Genomic DNA, 21,840 nt, shown 5'->3' on the forward strand with positions numbered 1-21,840 from the left:
GACCTAAAAGATTTATACCCATCTATATCACTATCGGAGACTTTGGACATAGTTAGCTCAACAATAGTTCATAACACAAAAGACATAAAAGATTTATACCCATCTATACCACTATCGGAGACTTTGGACATAGTTAGCTCAACAATAGTTCATAACACAAAAAACAAAGTGAAAAGTATGCAAATCACAAATACGCTAAGAACCACTTTACGTCAAAACTATTTTCAATTCAACAATAAAATATATAGACAAACAAACGGCCTTGGAATGGGAAGCCCCACATCAGCAATTCTTATGGAAGTTTTCATGCAAAATCTGGAAGGAAAGTACATACAGGAGCTGAAGTCCAAATTAGGCGTGTCATTTTATGCTAGATACGTGGATGACATAATATGCGTTTTAACTACTAATAACGAAGAGCTTGTACTGGAGTACCTCAACAAGCAGCACGGAAATATAAAATTTACAATGGAAACCGAAAAAGACGGAGGAATCAACTATCTAGACCTTACGATAAATATTGATAAAGAAGCCAAAAGGTTTAACTATGACATATATAGAAAGTCAACGGCCACCGATACAATAATACACAATACCTCAAATCACCCTCAACAGCATAAAAATGCAGCATTAAGGCACTTGGTACATAGACTTGAAAGAACACCGCTTACACAAGAGGCATATAAGAGAGAACTTGAGGTCATATATAATATCGCTGCGAACAACGGGTATAAAAAAGCACTAGTAGATAAGCTCAGAAGGACAAATGGAGAACCAAAAAGAAATAATGAAAAGGAAAATAATAGCTGGACGACTATGACATATACTGGAAAAGCAACATATAAATTGGCAAACTTCTTCAAAAAATACAACATTAACACAGCATTCAAAACATCGAACAATCTAGGGCGAAAACTAAGAACTAACATTAACTCAGAGGATCGGTTTAGCAGCCACGGCGTATACAAGCTCACCTGCGGATGCCAGCATAGTTACATAGGACAAACAGGACGGCAAATAAGAACAAGGTTCAGAGAACATATTAGAGATTACAACAAAAAAATACGGAATCCAAACATTATACCCGAGTCTAACTTCGCGAATCACATGGTCGAGAATGAATGTTCCCCAGCAAACATCAATAAAACAGTTAGGGTTCTTCACATACAGGAAAAGGGCCGACGTCTCAACGTACTCGAAAACATGGAAATCTACAAACAGAAAACATTCGACGGTAGAATAATAAACGAACAGATAAACACAATTTCTGACACAATATTTGAGCCTTTAAAACTTGTTTACAGGAAACAACTTAATCACACAGGTACAGCAGACAAACACACAACAACAAATAAACACAAAACAATTAACACACCAAAACAAAAAATCGACAAAGAAGGTCAAACGACTAAAATCACAGATTTCTACCTACCCCAGTCAGCCACACAAATCGATTAGTAAACCACCCTCGGTTCTAAATAAACACACAGCACATACAAATAACTAAATATACACAAGCATCAATTTGACAATACCTATACCTACGAACTATAAATACAGGACAAACGACAACAACAGATCAGAACGAAAATCGACACTGACGATGGCACAACGCCGAAACCGGTTTGTCTCAAAACCAAATTTGACAAGGGATGACGGAAAATCGTTCCAATATACATCATTTTTTGAGGTCGGAAAAAGTTGAATATTTGATTTCAAGTTACAAAATATTCTCTTAAAATATTACGTAAATAGTTATATCATAAACATACAAGAGCATACATTTAATTCTGAAAGTAGCGAAAAACAAGTAAAGGCGCCTAAGTTCGGGTGTAACGGAACATTATATACACAGCGTGAGCTTCAATTGCACATTTTATTTCAGATAAATTACTTTTCTACATAACACGTGACACCGCGCATTTAAAAAAATGTCTCTCCATTTACTCTTACAATAAAACTTGATAAGTACAATGTCATTGATTCAAAACTATTTTTTGCTAAGTTCTAATCTACGACCTTTTTAAACTTGTTTTATATCTAAGTTGCCGTGGTCTTTAACCGATCCTGTCCATTTTTTCTAGAAATATTTTCTATTATAGGGAAAATTTGTGTACGCAGTTTTATTACGATCCGTTAATTTTTCTTGGAGTTATGGCTCCCGAAATATAGAAAATTGCTTAGTCATAAAAGGGGCGGTGCCAAGCCCATTTTTTAAAATTTGAAGTTTTTCCTATTTATAGTTATAAATCCACTTGGGAAATGAAATACGATTGATGTAAAGCTCTTTGTTGCAAAGATATAACGTATTTTATTCGTCCATGACCCTTATAAATTTTTTTATATAAAAGTGGGCGTGGTCCTTAACCGATTTCATTAATTTTTCTTTAAAGTAGTCTTTATAGTAAGGGCAGCCTCTCTGCCGAATTTTGTTACGATAGGTTTAACGATTTTTGATTTATGATTAATAATATTTGTAAAATTGATTTTATCACAAGTGGGCGGTGCCACGCCCATTTAAAAAAAATTTCGAATTTTTATCAAGAGTCTCAATATCAGTCCACACGTCAAATTTCAGCATTCTAAATAATCAGGTTTTTTGTGTTTTCCAAAATGTTATATATATAAAAAGTGGGCGTAGTTACCATCCTTATTTTCAACACCAATCTATTCTGGGTCTAAATAAGCTCGTGTACCAAATTTGGTGCAGATATCTCAATATTTACTCAAGTTATTGTGTTAACGAACAGACGGACATACGGACATGGCTCAATCAAATTTCTTTCCGACACTGATGATTTATATATATCTAATAACAACCAACCGTTATCCAATCAAAGTTAATATACTCTGTGTGCAAAGCACGCTATATACATACGTATATCGTCGAAATTTGGTTTTCAATAATCATACTAAAAGTAAATGTGGAGATTTCCGCGAATTTTGCATTACAAATTGAGTTTGATAACTTTCGAAATGATTATTTAAAGGACTTGTGTTCAAGGATTTGTGCTCAAATTGAAATACATATATTAGTATCATCGGTGCTGAAATATCACTTGAATTTAATAAAATATTTAACAAGTAAATGATAGGCATGGTTACTTAACGGTTCTCCCCACGTCCAGTCAAAAAATGTCTCATAACCAAGAAAAATAATATATCGAATTGAAATAAAAAGTCACAGAAACTACCCCGTAAGGACAATATCTGTTCAAAATAAGTGCATTTCTACTGCATTCTGAACCACTAATAGTTCGCCATCTATCTCTTTTACATGTTTTCAATTGGCGAATTTAACATGGCGATATCCTAGGTGGTGGAAATTGTCCCCGCTGCTTTCACTTTTCACTAGTTCCTAACTATGTATATACAAATTTCTTTTTGGTACTTTTTCGATAGTTACGTACTGGTGGAATAGTATTGAGAAAGAGACCTACTCATATACATATATCCGCAGCTCGTTAAAGCTGGTTGCCGATTTTATAACTGAAAATCTAGCTTATTTGGCACTCTAGGTATAGTTCTGAACCAAAATTTTGTATCACTAGTTACTGACTTCCCTTGAGGGTAATTAACTACTATCCTATGAAGTTAGAATAGGATCCTTTTTTTGGTACAGTTTTTCTTACATGCTTTAGTCTTATGCCCCATATATTTCAGCTCCGCTGTCAATTATCTATTTCAATTTTTTTACGCATCAATTTTGATTGCACAATTTTTTCAGTGCTTTAATATTTTTGAATCATTTTTAGTTGCCAAATTGTTAGTGTACATTTTTTTATCATACACAAATGCCTGAGCTTCTTACGGGAGTGCTTTTTCTTGGCACTTTCATAAGAAATTCGAGCATTGTCATATGATTCAAAATTATATGTGAGGGCATGATACAAAAAAGAGGGTAGTTCCACTAAAAATTTTTTGACGTATTTGAGGATTTTTGAAGTTTCACAATGTTTGTTGTTTTGCCAGAGCGTTGCCATACCGTTACTGTTTAAGGCGAAATTGTGGTTTTTCGAGATAGAAATTTCCTTTAGGATGAAAACGCAATGGTCATATGAGACAATAATAATATGCTTTAGCAAGCTTTATGTGTATATATGTCGATTGAGAATAAAGTAAAACATGCAATTTTATTGAAAAGTAGTGGTTAATGACTCATATATTTATGGCAGCTTGACCCGTAGACAGAAAAAAAATACCTCCAAAGTCTCCACATCTATGTCAATGCTAAAAGGGCAGAGAATGTGTATAGGCGGGGCTGCCCCAAGGTGACCCCTGGTACAACGGGCAAACACAACTAGTGGCTAATCTGCAGAGCTACAGGGTAATTTTCTCCCTAAAAAATTGTTTAACAATTCTCTCCTAAAGCGCAACGCTTGAATTATACAATAAATAAAAAAATAAAAAATGTGGACTTGTAGCCAATTTATCAAGAAATTGCGGTGTCGGTTTATAAGGACCTCCTTTTAGCAAGCAATTGACAAACGTGTATGTTTGGTCAAAATGTTCTGAGCAAACGTACGGACACTTAAGAAGGCTATATTCACTTACCTTGCATACTTCGATCCATGTTTCTTCCACCAAAACATTTTCCAGGAGCTCGAAAAACTTATTAAAAACCTTCTTTTCTATGCTGATATTTTTATTTAAAATAACTTTGAAAATAATTTAGTCGTATTCGTTAAAATGAAATCCATCAAAATTAGAAAAATTCGTAACACTTTTCTTATTCAGGGCAAAACAAAAACAAAAGTGCTACAAGTGTATAGGGGTTGAGCAGCTCTGTTTTGAACATTTTGGGAATATTTTGGGACTTTCTCGTTAAGATTTTTGGATGGCCTCAGGCACATTTCGTGACTATTTTAGGAATCATTTCGAAACTATTTCGATGCAACTTTGCGGCAGTTTTAGGATCACTTCCGGATTATTTTCGGAATCATTTCGGAACCAGTTCTTGTATCATTTCGATACAACTTCAAGATCATTTCGGAAAAGTAACAGAATCACGTCGGCACTATTTTTGGAATCATTTAGTGATTATTTCGGAACCAAATAGGAACAATTTGAGAATCATTTCGGGATTATTTGGGTAGTAGCCTCTAATTTGAGTAGGCTGAAATATAACTTGTTCCAATTTCCAAATCGTATTCATCTGCAATCGACGAAGGTACTGATTATTTTCGTTATTCCGCAATTGAGAATCTACCTAAATACAAATGGTTCGGTCATTCTATAATAGTTTACTCGTTTCGATGCTCGTTGAATATAAGCATGTTTATATGTAGATCCAAGGCTTAAAATAAATGTATATCATCAACCCATTATTCAGATGATAATGTATACAACTACCTAGACCACTTATAACTTGCCTTTTGCTTACCTGATAGCGAATTCTAAAGTTGTCTTTCACGGGAGCTATAAACATCTGAATGTTAAGTATCATTATGAGTTTTTAAGATTAAACAGACTGCAGGTCTTACTTTCCCCCAGTCAATTTAATTTTATCACATGTTATTACCAAGCAGCAATAAACTTAATTAGCAATTTTCTGGTTTTAAGCAAATTCACATACTCAGCCCTAGCTCTTTCGAGTTTTTCATTGTTTGTACCCTTCCTTACAATTCTCTCGATACGCGGTATATTGAATGACAGAAAATATTTGGGCAGTTCACAAGAGTGTCGTATCAAAATTTTAAGATCTGAGTTGTTTCAATGGGTTCCAATATAAAATTTAATTGAAGCTCAACACATATGATGAATAAGATACCTTGTGAATTGCCTAATTGAACTCAGTTAATCAATTAAGTTAAGTTTGGACCTTATGACTAAAGTTACGATATTGGATGAAAAAATTTTATAGCTTTTTCAAAAAAATCTGGTCACGTTTCAATTAAAAGCAGTTCAAGAGCATTTAAACTAAAATGCAGTTTTCAATGAGAATGACTTCCAAAGCAAAGTAATCCAATATATTTGGGTCGTTTTTAAAGCAACAGTAGCAAAGCCAATATTTTTTAGAATCTTTGTATGTCTGTCCGTACTTGAATCGCTCGAGCACTGTTACATAAAATAGTGTTCTGAACTCAGCTTTGACAGATGTCTGGTATGGGGAAATACGGAATGTGAGCATAAGTGTAGTCACAACACTGTGGCGTAATATTGAAACAAATCAGGCAGCATATGAAGGCACTTACATTGGAAGAAGGAGGGGTGGGAAAAACAAAGATTACAAGTCAAAACCGAAGATTAAGTCGAAGCCGGAACCGGAACCGTAAACAGACGGCATGTTATCAAGTTGTTATCGAAGTGTTATAGGTTTGTTGTCAGTTGTTGACAGTTAATGGGCGTGTTATCCATTTCTTATGGACGCTTTATAGGTTTGTTATAGGTGTGTTGTCGACGAGGTGTAAACGAGTGACCAAATTATTTTCGAAGTGTCATAAATTTGCTATCTATAACAAAGGTAAGCGCTAAGTTGTCGATTTTTTTATTTATTAATTTATTTACAGAGTTATCGAAAAGTAACTGAGCTACTGTCGAAAAGTTATCGATTTGTTATCGGAGTGTTAGCAACTTTTAATCGGTGTGTTAAAAAATTTATATTTGAAAAGTTATCGATTTGAAACACAAAAGTTATCGACTAACTATTGGAGTGCTGACACTTTGTTGTTAGAGATATCAGTTTAATACTGTAAAATAAATACTTTGTTATATTTTCACTGTAACAACAATTTATAATAGTAGGCAATCTAGCCGAGTTGTTTCTGTCATCTACATAAAATATTTTTTCATTCTGTAAGAAGTTTTGTTAAAATAAAGTCTTTTATAAAATCCTAGTTTTTCTTACTGCGCATATACGTTTCCAATAGGTTATGGGCCGTTGCACCATGCAGTTTTTAAAAGGATCTTTTGCGAAGCTGAATGCGGATAACTATCATTTATGGAAATATAAATTGGAGTTAATCTTGCGGAAAGAAGGAACATGGAAGTGTATCGTGGAGCCTACGCCTAAGGAACCAGATGCGGCTTGGAAGCAGCTGGATGATGAGGCAACTGTAGCCATTGGTTTAAGTATCGAGGACAGTCAGCTGATGTTGATAAAAAAGGCCAAAACAGCTCATGAGGCTTGGGAAATCTTACGGAATCAACATGAAAAGGACACGCTTGGGAGTAGCGTGCGAATAATGCGAATCGAACATCGATGAACATATCATGGAGATGAAAATCTTATTTGAGAAGCTTGAAGCATTGGGTGAAACATGCTCTGAACGCTGGTTAGTGGTTATGCTGCTTAGTAGCTTGCCATCTTCGTTTGATACCCTGGTAATAGCTTTAGAAGCTAGAAACAGGGAGGAACTAACACTGAAAGTTGTTGAAACAAGTATATTGGAAGAATGTTTGCGGCAAAATGGAGGCAATTCTGTGAAAGGAAACTCAGTGATGAAAATAACTAAGGCGAACGGAAATTCGGAGAAAAGGTGTCATTTTTGTAAGGCAAAGAGGCATATTAAAAATAATTGCTGGAAACTTAAAAAGGCAAAGACTACCAACAGCGTCAATGAAGTTAAGAGCGGCAGTCAGGGTAACTATTGTTTTTCTGCAGCGAGTGATAAAAATTCATGGGTCATTGATTCTGGAGCTACGTGCCACATCAGTGCAAGGAAAGATGTTTTCAAAGCGCTGGACATTTGCATGAAAAGGTAACTGTGGCGAATGGGCAGACGGTTTATGCAAGCGGTAAAGGTACGATTGAAATGACTTTGTATAACAGTAGCGGAGAAAAGCATTTGGTCAAAGAGGAGGGAGTGTTATTCATACCTTCATTTCATGGAAACCTGATATCTGTAAACAAATTACTACAAAAAGGGCTCAAAGTTATGTTCAATAAGTCATCATGTAACATTAGTACTCAAGATGGAAAAGAAATAGGGATTGCTGTTCTTGAAGATGGTTTGTTTCGATTAAAGCATCAAGTTGAGGAAGTTTTAGTGGTCTCTCAGTGCAAGTTACAAGATTGTCAACATTACTGGCACATGGTATTTGGCCATTGTGATATTGATGCATTGAAATTCATGCAGAAACAATGTCTGGTAAGTGATCTAAAATAAAATAATTGCGGTGTTAAGAAAACTTGCATCGTTTGTATGGAAAACAAAATGGCGAGAATCCATTCCCAAACTCTTGTATTAAATCAAGTTCAGTCATGGACTTAGTACATACAGATGTATGTGGACCAATGGAAACTATTACGCCGGGGAAAAAGAGATATTTCCTTACATTCATTTACGATTACAGTCGTTATACTGTCGTTTATTTGCTCCAAAATAAGCAGAGGTTTTTGACAAATTAAAGTTATACTTGGAACTAGTAATGAAAAAATTTTCAAAATATCCTAAGATTATGAGATCAGATAATGGAGGAGAGTTTCGCGCAAAAGTTGTGCAGAATTTTTTAGATTTAAAAGGTATTGAGCGTCAGTACACGGTGCCTTACTCTCCACAACAGAATGGTGTTGCTGAGAGGAAAAACAGGACATTGGTGGAATGGCGAAATGTATGCTAAGTGAAGCGAAGTTAGCAAATTTGTTTTGGGGTGAAGCCATTAACACAGCGAACTATTTGCCAAATCGCTTGGTAACAAGTGCTACGAAATGCACGCCTTATGAAAGATGGGAAGGTAGAGTCCCTAGTATAAAGCATTTGAAAGTGTTTGTCACGCAGGCATATGTTTTAATCCCGAAAGAAAAACGTAAGAAATGGGATAGTAAGTCAGATTTACTTACTTTCGTAGGATATGATGACCATGCTAAGGGATACAGGTTCGTGGATATAAATACAAAGAGAATAACATTGAGCAGGGATGCTAACTTTTTAGCGAATTCTAAAAAGTTGAGGCCCAATTTGAAAGATTTCGAAGAAGAAGTAGCTGTTGATATTTTAAGTCCCCAAATCGTAAAATTGAAGAATGCAGAAAAGGTAAAAATCAAGATAATCAAGCACCAAGTAGTCATTCTGAAGATGAGAACTCATTTCGAAGTTTAGATGAACGAACCGATTTTGGAAGTGATGTGGAAGATGCAGGTGATATAGCGAACTCGAAAGATGTTAGTATAGAGAAAGACAATGCAGAGGGTGACCCGTTTTGTCAATTAGACAATTTACCTAGTGCGGAAGAAAATTCAGTACGCAGGTCGACACGATCAACAAAAGGAAAAACCCCAGCGCGTTTCACTTACAATGTTAGCGATTTTATTGTAGAACCTAAAACATATAAAGATGCAATAGAGTCCTCGCAGCGAGAAGAGTGGGTTAGAGCAATGAAAGAAGAATATTTATCCCTCACATCATCAAATACATGGGAATTGGTAGTACCACCTCCAAAGGCAAATACAGTTAGTTGCAAATGGACGTACAAAATTAAACGAGATGAAAACGGCAAAATTAGCCGATATAAAGCAAGGGGGTTTAACCAAAAATTCGGATATGATTACGATGAAGTTTTTGGACCGGTTGTAAGGCAGACAACATTGAGGATCTTGTTGAGCGTTGCTGGTATAAAACGAATGAATGTGGTTCATATTGATGTGAAGTCAGCATTTTTAAATAGTGCTTTGGAAGAGACAATTTTTATGCAGCAACCACAGGGATTTGAGAAAAAGAATGGTAATTTTGTATGTAAATTAAAGAAAAGTTTATATGGTCTTAAACAAGCTGCAAATGTTTGGAATAAAACTTTGCATGAAGTACTTATATCAGGAGGATTTATTCAGAGTAAAGCAGATGTATGCTTGTATATAAAATGCACCAACGAGGGAGGATTAATATATGTCTTAATATACGTTGATGATATTTTAATTGCAAGTTTCGATGAAAATAATATCGAAAATGTTGAAACATTACTGAGGAAACATTTTGAAATTAACAGTCTTGGAGAAGTTAGACATTATCTAAGCATGGAGGTGTTCAGGGATGAAAATAATAACTTTTGCATACGCCAAAGGAAATATATAGAAGAGATGTTAAATAAATTTGGTCTCAAAGATGCTAAAAGTTCTCATTATCCTTTAGATCCTGGGTATGGGAAAACGACATCTGAACCCTTATTATCTAATACTGAATATCAGCGTTTAATTGTTCCTTATTATATATAAGTGTAAACACAAGACTTGATATTGCAGCAAGTGTATCTATATTGGCAAGAAAAGTAAGCAATCCTACTCAAGAAGACTGGAACGAAGTATTTAAAGGGTACAATGAATTTTTATTTGCGATTGAGTTGTACGACTGATAAACGTGATACTATTATTGGCTACGCCGATGCAAACTGGGCTGAGGACAGAAAGGACCGCAAGTCGAATTCAGGATATATTTTTTAAATTAAATGGTGGCGCTATAAGTTGGTCTTGTAAGAAGCAAACATGCGTTTCTCTATCATCTACCGAAGCCGAATTCGTTGCTTTGTCCGACGCATGTAAAGAAGCTGTGTGGATTCGGAAGCTGCTTGCAGATTTTAATATAGAAAAAATTCACCTACCGTTATTTTTGAAGATAATCAAAGATACCTGAATTTAATAAAAGAAGAGAAGCTTAGCAATCGTTCCAAACATATCGATACCAAAATTCATTTCGTAAAGGATCATGTTAATAAAAATAACATAAAATGTATATATTGTCCAACTGAGGAAATGGTAGCTAATATGCTGACAAAACCATTGCCAGCAGCAAAACTAAGCACTCTTCGATCAGCCGCAGGAATAGCATTTAATTGAGGAAGGGTGTTAGAGATATCAATTTAATACTGTAAAATACTTTGTTATATTTTCACTGTAACAACAATTTATAATAGCAGGCAATCTATCCGAGTTATTTCTGTCATCTACATAAAATATTTTTTCATTCTGTAAGAAGTTTTGTTAAAATAAAGTCTTTTATAAAATCCTAGTTTTTCTTACTGCGCATATACGTTTCCAATAGGTTATGGGCCGTTGCACCATGCAGTTTTTAAAAGGATCTTTTGCGAAGCTGAATGCGGATAACTATCATTTATGGAAATATAAATTGGAGTTAATCTTGCGGAAAGAAGGAACATGGAAGTGTATCGTGGAGCCTACGCCTAAGGAACCAGATGCGGCTTGGAAGCAGCTGGATGATGAGGCAACTGTAGCCATTGGTTTAAGTATCGAGGACAGTCAGCTGATGTTGATAAAAAAGGCCAAAACAGCTCATGAGGCTTGGGAAATCTTACGGAATCAACATGAAAAGGACACGCTTGGGAGTAGCGTGCGAATAATGCGAATCGAACATCGATGAACATATCATGGAGATGAAAATCTTATTTGAGAAGCTTGAAGCATTGGGTGAAACATGCTCTGAACGCTGGTTAGTGGTTATGCTGCTTAGTAGCTTGCCATCTTCGTTTGATACCCTGGTAATAGCTTTAGAAGCTAGAAACAGGGAGGAACTAACACTGAAAGTTGTTGAAACAAGTATATTGGAAGAATGTTTGCGGCAAAATGGAGGCAATTCTGTGAAAGGAAACTCAGTGATGAAAATAACTAAGGCGAACGGAAATTCGGAGAAAAGGTGTCATTTTTGTAAGGCAAAGAGGCATATTAAAAATAATTGCTGGAAACTTAAAAAGGCAAAGACTACCAACAGCGTCAATGAAGTTAAGAGCGGCAGTCAGGGTAACTATTGTTTTTCTGCAGCGAGTGATAAAAATTCATGGGTCATTGATTCTGGAGCTACGTGCCACATCAGTGCAAGGAAAGATGTTTTCAAAGCGTTGGACATTTGCATGAAAAGGTAACTGTGGCGAATGAGCAGACGGTTTATGCAAGCGGTAAAGGTACGATTGAAATGACTTTGTATAACAGTAGCGGAGAAAAGCATTTGGTCAAAGAGGAGGGAGTGTTATTCATACCTTCATTTCATGGAAACCTGATATCTGTAAACAAATTACTACAAAAAGGGCTCAAAGTTATGTTCAATAAGTCATCATGTAACATTAGTACTCAAGATGGAAAAGAAATAGGGATTGCTGTTCTTGAAGATGGTTTGTTTCGATTAAAGCATCAAGTTGAGGAAGTTTTAGTGGTCTCTCAGTGCAAGTTACAAGATTGTCAACATTACTGGCACATGGTATTTGGCCATTGTGATATTGATGCATTGAAATTCATGCAGAAAGAATGTCTGGTAAGTGATCTAAAATAAAATAATTGCGGTGTTAAGAAAACTTGCATGGTTTGTATGGAAAACAAAATGGCGAGAAATCCATTCCCAAACTCTTGTATTAAATCAAGTTCAGTCATGGTCTTAGTACATACAGATGTATGTGGACCAATGGAAACTATTACGCCAGGGAAAAAGAGATATTTCCTTACATTCATTTACGATTACAGTCGTTATACTGTCGTTTATTTGCTCCAAAATAAGCAGAGGTTTTTGACAAATTAAAATTATACTTGGAACTAGTAATGAAAAAATTTTCAAAATATCCTAAGATTATGAGATCATATAATGGAGGAGAGTTTCGCGCAAAAGTTGTGGAGAATTTTTTAGATTTAAAAGGTATTCAGCGTCAGCATACGGTGCCTTACTCTCCACAACAGAATGGTGTTGCTGAGAGGAAAAACAGGACATTGGTGGAATGGCGAAATGTATGCTAAGTGAAGCGAAGTTAGCAAATTTGTTTTGGGGTGAAGCCATTAACACAGCGAACTATTTGCCAAATCGCTTGGTAACAAGTGCTACGAAATGCACGCCTTATGAAAGATGGGAAGGTAGAGTCCCTAGTATAAAGCATTTGAAAGTTTTTGGCACGCAGGCATATGTTTTAATCCCGAAAGAAAAACGTAAGAAATGGGATAGTAAGTCAGATTTACTTACTTTCGTAGGATATGATGACCATGCTAAGGGCTACAGGTTCGTGGATATAAATACAAAGAGAATAACATTGAGCAGGGATGCTAACTTTTTAGCGAATTCTAAAAAGTTGAGGCCCAATTTGAAAGATTTCGAAGAAGAAGTAGCTGTTGATATTTTAAGTCCCCAAATCGTAAAATTGAAGAATGCAGAAAAGGTAAAAATCAAGATAATCAAGCACCAAGTAGTCATTCTGAAGATGAGAACTCATTTCGAAGTTTAGATGAACGAACCGATTTTGGAAGTGATGTGGAAGATGCAGGTGATATAGCGAACTCGAAAGATGTTAGTATAGAGAAAGACAATGCAGAGGGTGACCCGTTTTGTCAGTTAGACAATTTACCTAGTGCGGAAGAAAATTCAGTACGCAGGTCGACACGATCAACAAAAGGAAAAATCGCAGCGCGTTTCACTTGCAATGTTAGCGATTTTATTGTAGAACCTAAAACATATAAAGATGCAATAGAGTCCTCGCAGCGAGAATAGTGGGTTAGAGCAATGAAAGAAGAATATTTATCCCTCACATCATCAAATACATGGGAATTGGTAGTACCACCTCCAAAGGCAAATACAGTTAGTTGCAAATGGACGTACAAAATTAAACGAGATGAAAACGGCAAAATTAGCCGATATAAAGCAAGGGGGTTTAACCAAAAATTCGGATATGATTACGATGAAGTTTTTGCACCGGTTGTAAGGCAGACAACATTGAGGATCTTGTTGAGGGTTGCTGGTATAAAACGAATGAATGTGGTTCATATTGATGTGAAGTCAGCATTTTTAAATAGTGCTTTGGAAGAGACAATTTTTATGCAGCAACCACAGGGATTTGAGAAAAAGAATGGTAATTTTGTATGTAAATTAAAGAAAAGTTTATATGGTCTTAAACAAGCTGCAAATGTTTGGAATAAAACTTTGCATGAAGTACTTATATCAGGAGGATTTATTCAGAGTAAAGCAGATGTATGCTTGTATATAAAATGCACCAACGAGGGAGGATTAATATATGTCTTAATATACGTTGATGACATTTTAATTGCAAGTTTCGATAAAAATAATATTGAAAATGTTGAAAAATTACTGAGGAAACATTTTGAAATTAACAGTCTTGGAGAAGCTAGACATTATCTAAGCATGGAGGTGTTCAGGGATGAAAATAATAACTTTTACATACGCCAAAGGAAATATATAGAAGAGATGTTAAATAAATTTGGTCTCAAAGATACTAAAAGTTCTCATTATCCTTTAGATCCTGGGTATGGGAAAACGACATCTGAACCCTTATTATCTAATACTGAATATCAGCGTTTAATTGTTCCTTATTATATATAAGTGTAAACACAAGACTTGATATTGCAGCAAGTGTATCTATATTGGCAAGGAAAGTAAGCAATCCTACTCAAGAAGACTGGAACGAAGTATTTAAAGGGTACAATGAATTTTTATTTGCGGTTGAGTTGTACGACTGATAAACGTGATACTATTATTGGCTACGCCGATGCAAACTGGGCTGAGGACAGAAAGGACCGCAAGTCGAATTCAGGATATATTTTTTAAATTAAATGGTGGCGCTATAAGTTGGTCTTGTAAGAAGCAAACATGCGTTTCTCTATCATCTACCGAAGCCGAATTCGTTACTTTGTCCGACGCATGTAAAGAAGCTGTGTGGATTCGGAAGCTGCTTGCAGATTTTAATATAGAAAAAATTCACCTACCGTTATTTTTTAAGATAATCAAAGATGCCTGAATTTAATAAAAGAAGAGAAGCTTAACAATCGTTCCAAACATATCGATACCAAAATTCATTTCGTAAAGGATCATGTTAATAAAAATAACATAAAATGTATATATTGTCCAACTGAGGAAATGGTAGCTAATATGCTGACAAAACCATTGCCAGCAGCAAAACTAAGCACTCTTCGATCAGCCGCAGGAATAGCATTTAATTGAGGAAGGGTGTTCGAGATATCGATTTAATACTGTAAAATACTTTGTTATATTTTCACTGTAACAACAATTTATAATAGCAGGCAATCTATCCGAGTTATTTCTGCCATCTACATAAAATATTTTTTCATTCTGTAAGAAGTTTTGTTAAAATAAAGTCTTTTATAAAATCCTAGTTTTTCTTACTGCGCATATACGTTTGCAATATTTGTGGCGTGCTATCGGCGAATTTTTTACCGAAAAGTTATCTTTTTTAATTACGAAAAGTTGTCGATTTTTCATCGAAAAGTTTTAGAATACTCATCGAAAAGTTAACGATATGGTATAAAAAATTTGCCGATTTGCCAGCGATAAATTTGTTATCGGTGTGTTATCGAATTATCGATTTATTTTTACAAAAGTTATCGAATTTTTAACGAAAATTTATCAGTTAGCTATCAAAAATTTAAATTTAATTTCGGTATGTTATGAAACAGGCACCGATAAAACTTCAATATACATACAATCGAGGACATAACTTCACTCCGTCGCTTACAAGTCGATATAACACCCAAAAAAGCCGATAACTCAACGATAACAATAAAATAAATGTAAGGCATGATAACCTTCGAAGAGATTCTCTCCCAATTTGCGTACTGCTCCTTTCAATTTTCAATACAACCTCGGGGGACGGGGTCCTACCTGTTTTATGCCGACTCCGAACGGTATATGCAAGGCAGTTGAGTTTTCACTGAGAAGCTTTTCATGGCAGAAATACACTCGGAGTGTTTGCCAAATCACTGCCAATGGGCTACCCCGCTTAGAAAAACTTTTCTAATTAGTTTTTAATTATAATTAACTTTACATTTTATGTACAGTTGGCTGTTAAACTTTTTAAGAAATAATAATTGTATAGAAATTAATTGAATTAGCCCTAGGCTACTTTTTAATAAATTAATCTAATATATAAAATTCTTCTGTCACGGTGTTAGAGGCTTGACTCCTCCGAAACGGCTGAACCGATTCCCATGAAATTTTGTGAGCATATTGGGTAGGTCTGAGAATCGGCCAACGTCTACCTTTTTTTAGGTACGTGCCTAGGGTCTTGAGATCAAAACGTGGACCCGGGTACCCCTAGAATTTTTTTATACAATATGGATATCAAATGAAAGCTGTTGATGAGTGCTATAGTACAGGATAATTTCCATACCCCTGGGTGATTAGGGTCTCGATATATAGGCCAAAACGTAGACCCGGGTACGCCTTGAATGTGTTTATACAATATGGATATCAGATGAAAGATGTTGATGAGTGCTATAGTATAGAATAATTTTCATACAACTGGGAGGCTAGGGTCTTGAGATCAAAACGTGGACCCGGGTACCGCTAGAATGTGTTTATACAATGTGAATATCAAATGAAAGCTGTTGATGAGTGCTATAGTACAGGATAACTTTCATACTCCTGGGTGACTAGCATCTCGAGATATAGGCCAAAACGTGGGCCCGGGTACCCCTAGAATAAGTTTATACATTATGGATATCAAATGAAAACTGTTGATGAGTGCTATAGCACATGATAATTTTCATACAACTGGGACGATAGTGTCTCGAGGTATAGCCCAAAACGTGGACCCTGGTACCCCTAGAATGTGTTTATACAATATGGATATCAAGTGAAAGCTGTTGATGAGTGCTATAGTACAGGACAATTTTCATACAACTGGGAGGCTAGGGTCTCGCGATATAGCCCAAAACGTGGACCCGGGTACCCCTAGAATTTGTTTATACAATATGGATATCAAATGAAAACTGATGATGAGTGCTATACTACAGGATAATTTTCATACAACTGGGGGGCTAGGGTCTCGAGATATAGCCTAAAACGTGGGCCCGGGTACCACTAGAATGTGTTTTTACAATATGGATATCAAGTGAAGGCTGTTGATGTGTGCTATAGTACAGGATAATTTTCATACAACTGGGAGGCTAGGGTCTCGAGATATAGCCCAAAACGTGGACCCGGGTAACCCTAGAATGTGTTTATACAATATGGATATCAAATGAAAGCTGTTGATGAGTGCTATGGCACAGGGTAATTTTCATACCCCTGGGTGACTAGGGTCTCGAGATATAGGCGAAAACGTGGACCCGGGTACCCCTAGAATATGTTTATACAATATGGATATCAAATGAAAACTGTTGATGAGTGCTATATTACAGGATAATTTTCATACAACTGGGAGACTAGGGTCTCGAGATATAGCCCAAAACGTCGACCCGTATACCCCTAGAATGTGCGTGTATTATGGATATCAAATGAAAGCTGTTGCTGAGAGCTCTAAAGTTCATTGTGATATTTGATTTAGTCGCATCAACCTGGCGAAACTGATAAATATGCGTGCGAAGCCGAAATAAAGACAAGAATTAATAATACCCACATACCTATTTACATACGTCCTATTCGATTTGCCTGAAATTTCGTATATAAATTTGCCTATATTAATATTTACGATGCTTTTTTCCGTGAAGTATACCAGAGACGCACGGGGACTGGGATTAGGACTAGGACTGGGACTGAGACTGAGACTCGGAGTGGGACTGGGACTGAGACTCGGAATGGGACTGGAACAAAATACATACCACCCTCTGGGACTGGCAATAAGAGAGGAAGAAGAAGGAGAAAAACTTGAGAGAAGAGAAAATAGAGAAGGAGACTGAGAAAGAGATAGAATGAGACGAAGATGGAGATGAAGCGAAAAAGACGGAGGGAGGAGTGAAAAGAAAAAAAGATTAGAAAAAAATATTAGGAAAAAGTGTAGAGGGGTAGGGCAGAGTTAGACGGAAACGGCTTATTAAAATGTATGCAGATAGGCCAAATTTAGGGCAGAACAACGTCTGCCGGGTCTGCTAGTAAATAAATAAAATTGAAAAAACTAGTTTTTAAATTTTTGATGTTCCTTTGCCCGGGGATCAACAGAGTTCTGAGTTTTTGAAAAACTTTCTTAAATAGGGCGTTTCTGAACTGGCAATCGGAATAGGGTGATATTCCATTCAGCCATCGAAACATTAAGGAAATATATGAATGGAATTTTTTCTGTCTGAATGGTTGTTTGCGTCACCCTAGCTCACATATGATATAAACAAAAACTTTGAAAATAAAAGTCAATATATAGGTGTTTGTGCATACATGCATAGACTTCAACACGATCACACAATGTGATTGAGATATAGGTAGGTACTCTCTTTTTTGAAAATATGTAAGTAGATACATACATATGTCGCCACGCTACCACCTTGTATGGTTCCGCCATGACTTAAAGTAATACGTCACAAAGCTAATAAGAAACTCATCATACAAGACTTTGTAAGTAAACAAATGTATTTTTCCGATCAACAAAAACAAAGTTTATTCAGTAGCGCTGATAAAAAATTCTTTGCATTACTCATGTGTTAAGGGTAATGTTACTTACTCTTTCATAACAGCTAATCTCTTAGCTTAGACTTTATTAAAAACCGGATTGAGCAAAAATAAGCAAATTAAAAACACGATTATACATAGTTCGTAGTAATAATGTATGTATGTAGGTATATATATATATTTTTTTTTTTTAATTTTTTATATTTTTTTAACAAATAAAATAAATAACAAATAGGGGTGAAATAAAATACAAGAAAGTTAACTTGGAATTCGTCAGAAGATCTTCAGCTCTAGCTGAAAAGTTAGAAATATAAACTTGTTGCACTTATTAAGTCCTTAGACAGTCTCAACTTAATTGAAGTCATCTGGTCTTCACTAATTGGATTGGCTCCATGTTAAGTTGCAAAATGATCACGTCACAATGGGGTCCATGCAAACGTCCAGAGGAATGCCGCAGGGTGGGATATTATCATCAATGCCGTGGACGCCCATCAATCAGTGCTTAGGCAGTTCGACAAAGAACCAGTAAAACTCACGGTGTATGCAGATGGGGTTTCAGACATCATAAGCGATAGATGTCTACCAACAATAAGCTTTCTGATGGATCAGGTGTTTCGGGATGTATATACATGCTTAGGCATTGTGAGTAGGTGTAATCGCAGATGCGGGAAACTCCGATCTAGTTTTATTTAATAGGATATATAAGATGCTTAATTGGACTTGGCCTAAGCTCTGAAGGGTAACCTTACAAGAAACATTATCTAGGATTTATAGTATTTAATAAGTTGTCATGGAAACTCCATGTAAAAGGATGGAAAAAACACATAGGGTCTATCGCCTAAACTATCTCATTGGGTATTTAAGGCAATTTTTAAGCCCATGTTTTACTATGGGGCCCTTGTTTTGTTGACGCAAGAAAAGGCTTATACCAAAAAACTGGAGATGCCATACAGATTATCAATGTCAAGCCAAACGGGAGCCCGAAATACTACCCCGACATCAGCATCGCATGTTATTCTGCACATCTCGCGTGTACATCATATATATTGTAACGAATTTAGGGAAATTCCGCGTATTCCAAACTTTCTGCTAACGTTCGAATCGATAAACTGTTGAATAAATAACTCCAATATTCAATAATGCAAAATGGTCTTTATTAGACTACTTTGAAAGTACTTCACAATAACACTTATACTTCACAACCAATAGCGTGCTTAAATCAAAATTGATTAGTCATGCCTCAGCTTGCGCTGCCTTTATACTCTCGGTTTCCTCGTTCACCCATTTCTCCTAAGGCATGCGCAGTTCCAGAACTTTTTTTGTATTGACTGTAATGAAGTATATAATACAAATCTACATAGTAGGATTTTTACTAATTTTTAATTTTTCTTCCTTTTTTACGTTATTATTACATATATTTAAAAAAAATAGTCCCCCCCCCCCCCCCCCCCCCCCCTTAGAACGTAAAAAAGTAAGAAAAATTAAAAATTCGAAAAAATCCGTTGGGTGATAAGAAACTAATATGTAGATTTGTATTATATACTTCATTACAGTCAGTACAAAAAAAAGTTCCCTCCCCCCCTGGAACCGTGCATGCCTAAGGTCTAGTAATTTCGCGAACTTCATGCTTGGTTACCAGCCATATACATATATTTTTTTAGTTTGTAGCCATATGCGTGTGTATATGTGAGTACTACTTCGGCTGATGATAACATGTTTTTGTGAGTATCTCGCCGTTGCCTTGTATGTATGTGTTTAAATGACGATTGATTTGTTTACGTACATACGAGTGGCTGCTTGGTTTTAGCTTAGTGGTGCTGGTATCACTTAGTGATGCTAATATTCGTCACAATATAATATAATTATAGCGTAAGCAACTACAACAACCTTAGAGCCTCGAGGAAGCTTGAGTGCAGGTCTTATGGTCACATCAGTTAAGCACTAACATGGTCCTGGGGCTGAGTTTCGAAGGATATATTGGGGTCAGAAAACAGCGAAAGGATACGGAAATGAAGGAACATACTATTCGAGTGTATATCGATGGTTCCAAATTAACGGAATGGTCAGATCTGTGGTTTACTATGTCGATCCAGAAATAAATAGATCCTACAGGCCTCCAGATCACTGCAGTGCCATTCAGGCGGAAATTGTAGCCACGAAGAAAGCAGAAGAAATACGGGTAGAAGGGTGCTTAAGCTGCAGTCGCGTTAATATATATATTGAAAGTCAGGCGGGGATCAAGGCAATAATCTCAAACAAAGGCTATACTTCATCAAGAAGTATCCTGGAATGCCAAGAAGAATTGAGGAGACTTCGCTCAAGCTGGACCATACACCTACACTGGGTTCCGGGTCATAAAGGGATAAAAGGTAACGATAAATCCGATACCCTAGCAAAGGATGGTTCAGCACTCGCTGCACCGACAGTAGACGGTTCAATCCGTTTGGCAGAAACAAAAAGGACACAGGAGTTGCATATGATCACCAAGGCAGGGAAGGCGTGGACAGAAGCACAGGCCTGCAAAATTTCTCGGATGATGTGCAAATCTACGACATTAGACGGCAATAAGTGCGAAGATTTAAGGCGCACGACAGTGATATTAAACCTCGTCAGTAGCAGCAGATGTAGGAAGCGCGAACTCCAGGAAGAAACGGTTGAGCAAGTTCTCTGTATTTTTCCTTTTTCAAATTTTGCCCCATTTTGTGTTATGAGTCCAATACCAAATAAGCATATTCGTTATAAAAAACCAGAGAGCCGTGTTCCAAATTTATAAAACTAATAGTTAACACACATTATTGCCATCGACTTTATTCGATTTTAATCTCATTCGCCACTTGCTTGTAGCGTGGCCCACTGCTTGGTAACATAAACAATGCGCATGGCTGTGATAAGATTTACCGGTAAATATATATTTTGATTTTTGTGACTTGTGTATCAGTTACGGAAAATTTTTATATTTTAGCTAACATATTTTTATTTTGTTTTACTTCTACTAAGTACATTTAATTATATTTTGCTTATTTTTTATAAAATGGTAACTAGCAAAACCAGAAATAATAAAAGTTTACCGTTCAGGTGGTAGGTAAGATTGATTTTAACTGGTCGGTCAAAGAATACCTCGTGTTGTTGTTGTTTTTGTAGCGATAAGGACACTCCCCGAAGGCCTTGGGGAGTGTTATCGATGTTGGTGCCCCTTTGCCGGATCCGGTACCTTCCGGTAACGAGCACCATTAAGGTACTAGCCCGAACATCTCGGGAACGATTAAGTATGATGACATGAAATCTTCTAGGCCATTCCGCACTCCCACCCCCAACATCCATGAGGAACTTGGGGTTGTGAGAGCCTCGGCAGTTAAAGAAACACAACCCCTTGAACCAATTTGGTATTTTAGTCGCCTCTTGCGATAGGCATACCTATTGCGGGTATATTCCAAGCCCCCTAACCCGCTTAATATGCTCATAGTGTTACCAAAATTTATTTGACGACGTAACGGAAAACTCAAATTAAGGGCCAGGCTCAATACAAACCATGATCGATATACATTTTTTAAATCATATACATTTATAAATA

The 21,840-nt window shown here is 36.2% G+C and overlaps 1 protein-coding gene across 1 annotated transcript in view; it reads right to left on the reverse strand.

Annotated features, from left to right (window-relative positions):
• Positions 1-21,840, reverse strand: part of Glyp (glycogen phosphorylase) — a 75,101-nt gene that overhangs the window by 13,125 nt on the left and 40,136 nt on the right. The window lies entirely within an intron of this gene.

Source organism: Eurosta solidaginis, chromosome 2, assembly GCF_040869045.1.
Source record: "Eurosta solidaginis isolate ZX-2024a chromosome 2, ASM4086904v1, whole genome shotgun sequence".
NCBI lineage: Eukaryota > Metazoa > Arthropoda > Insecta > Diptera > Tephritidae > Eurosta > Eurosta solidaginis.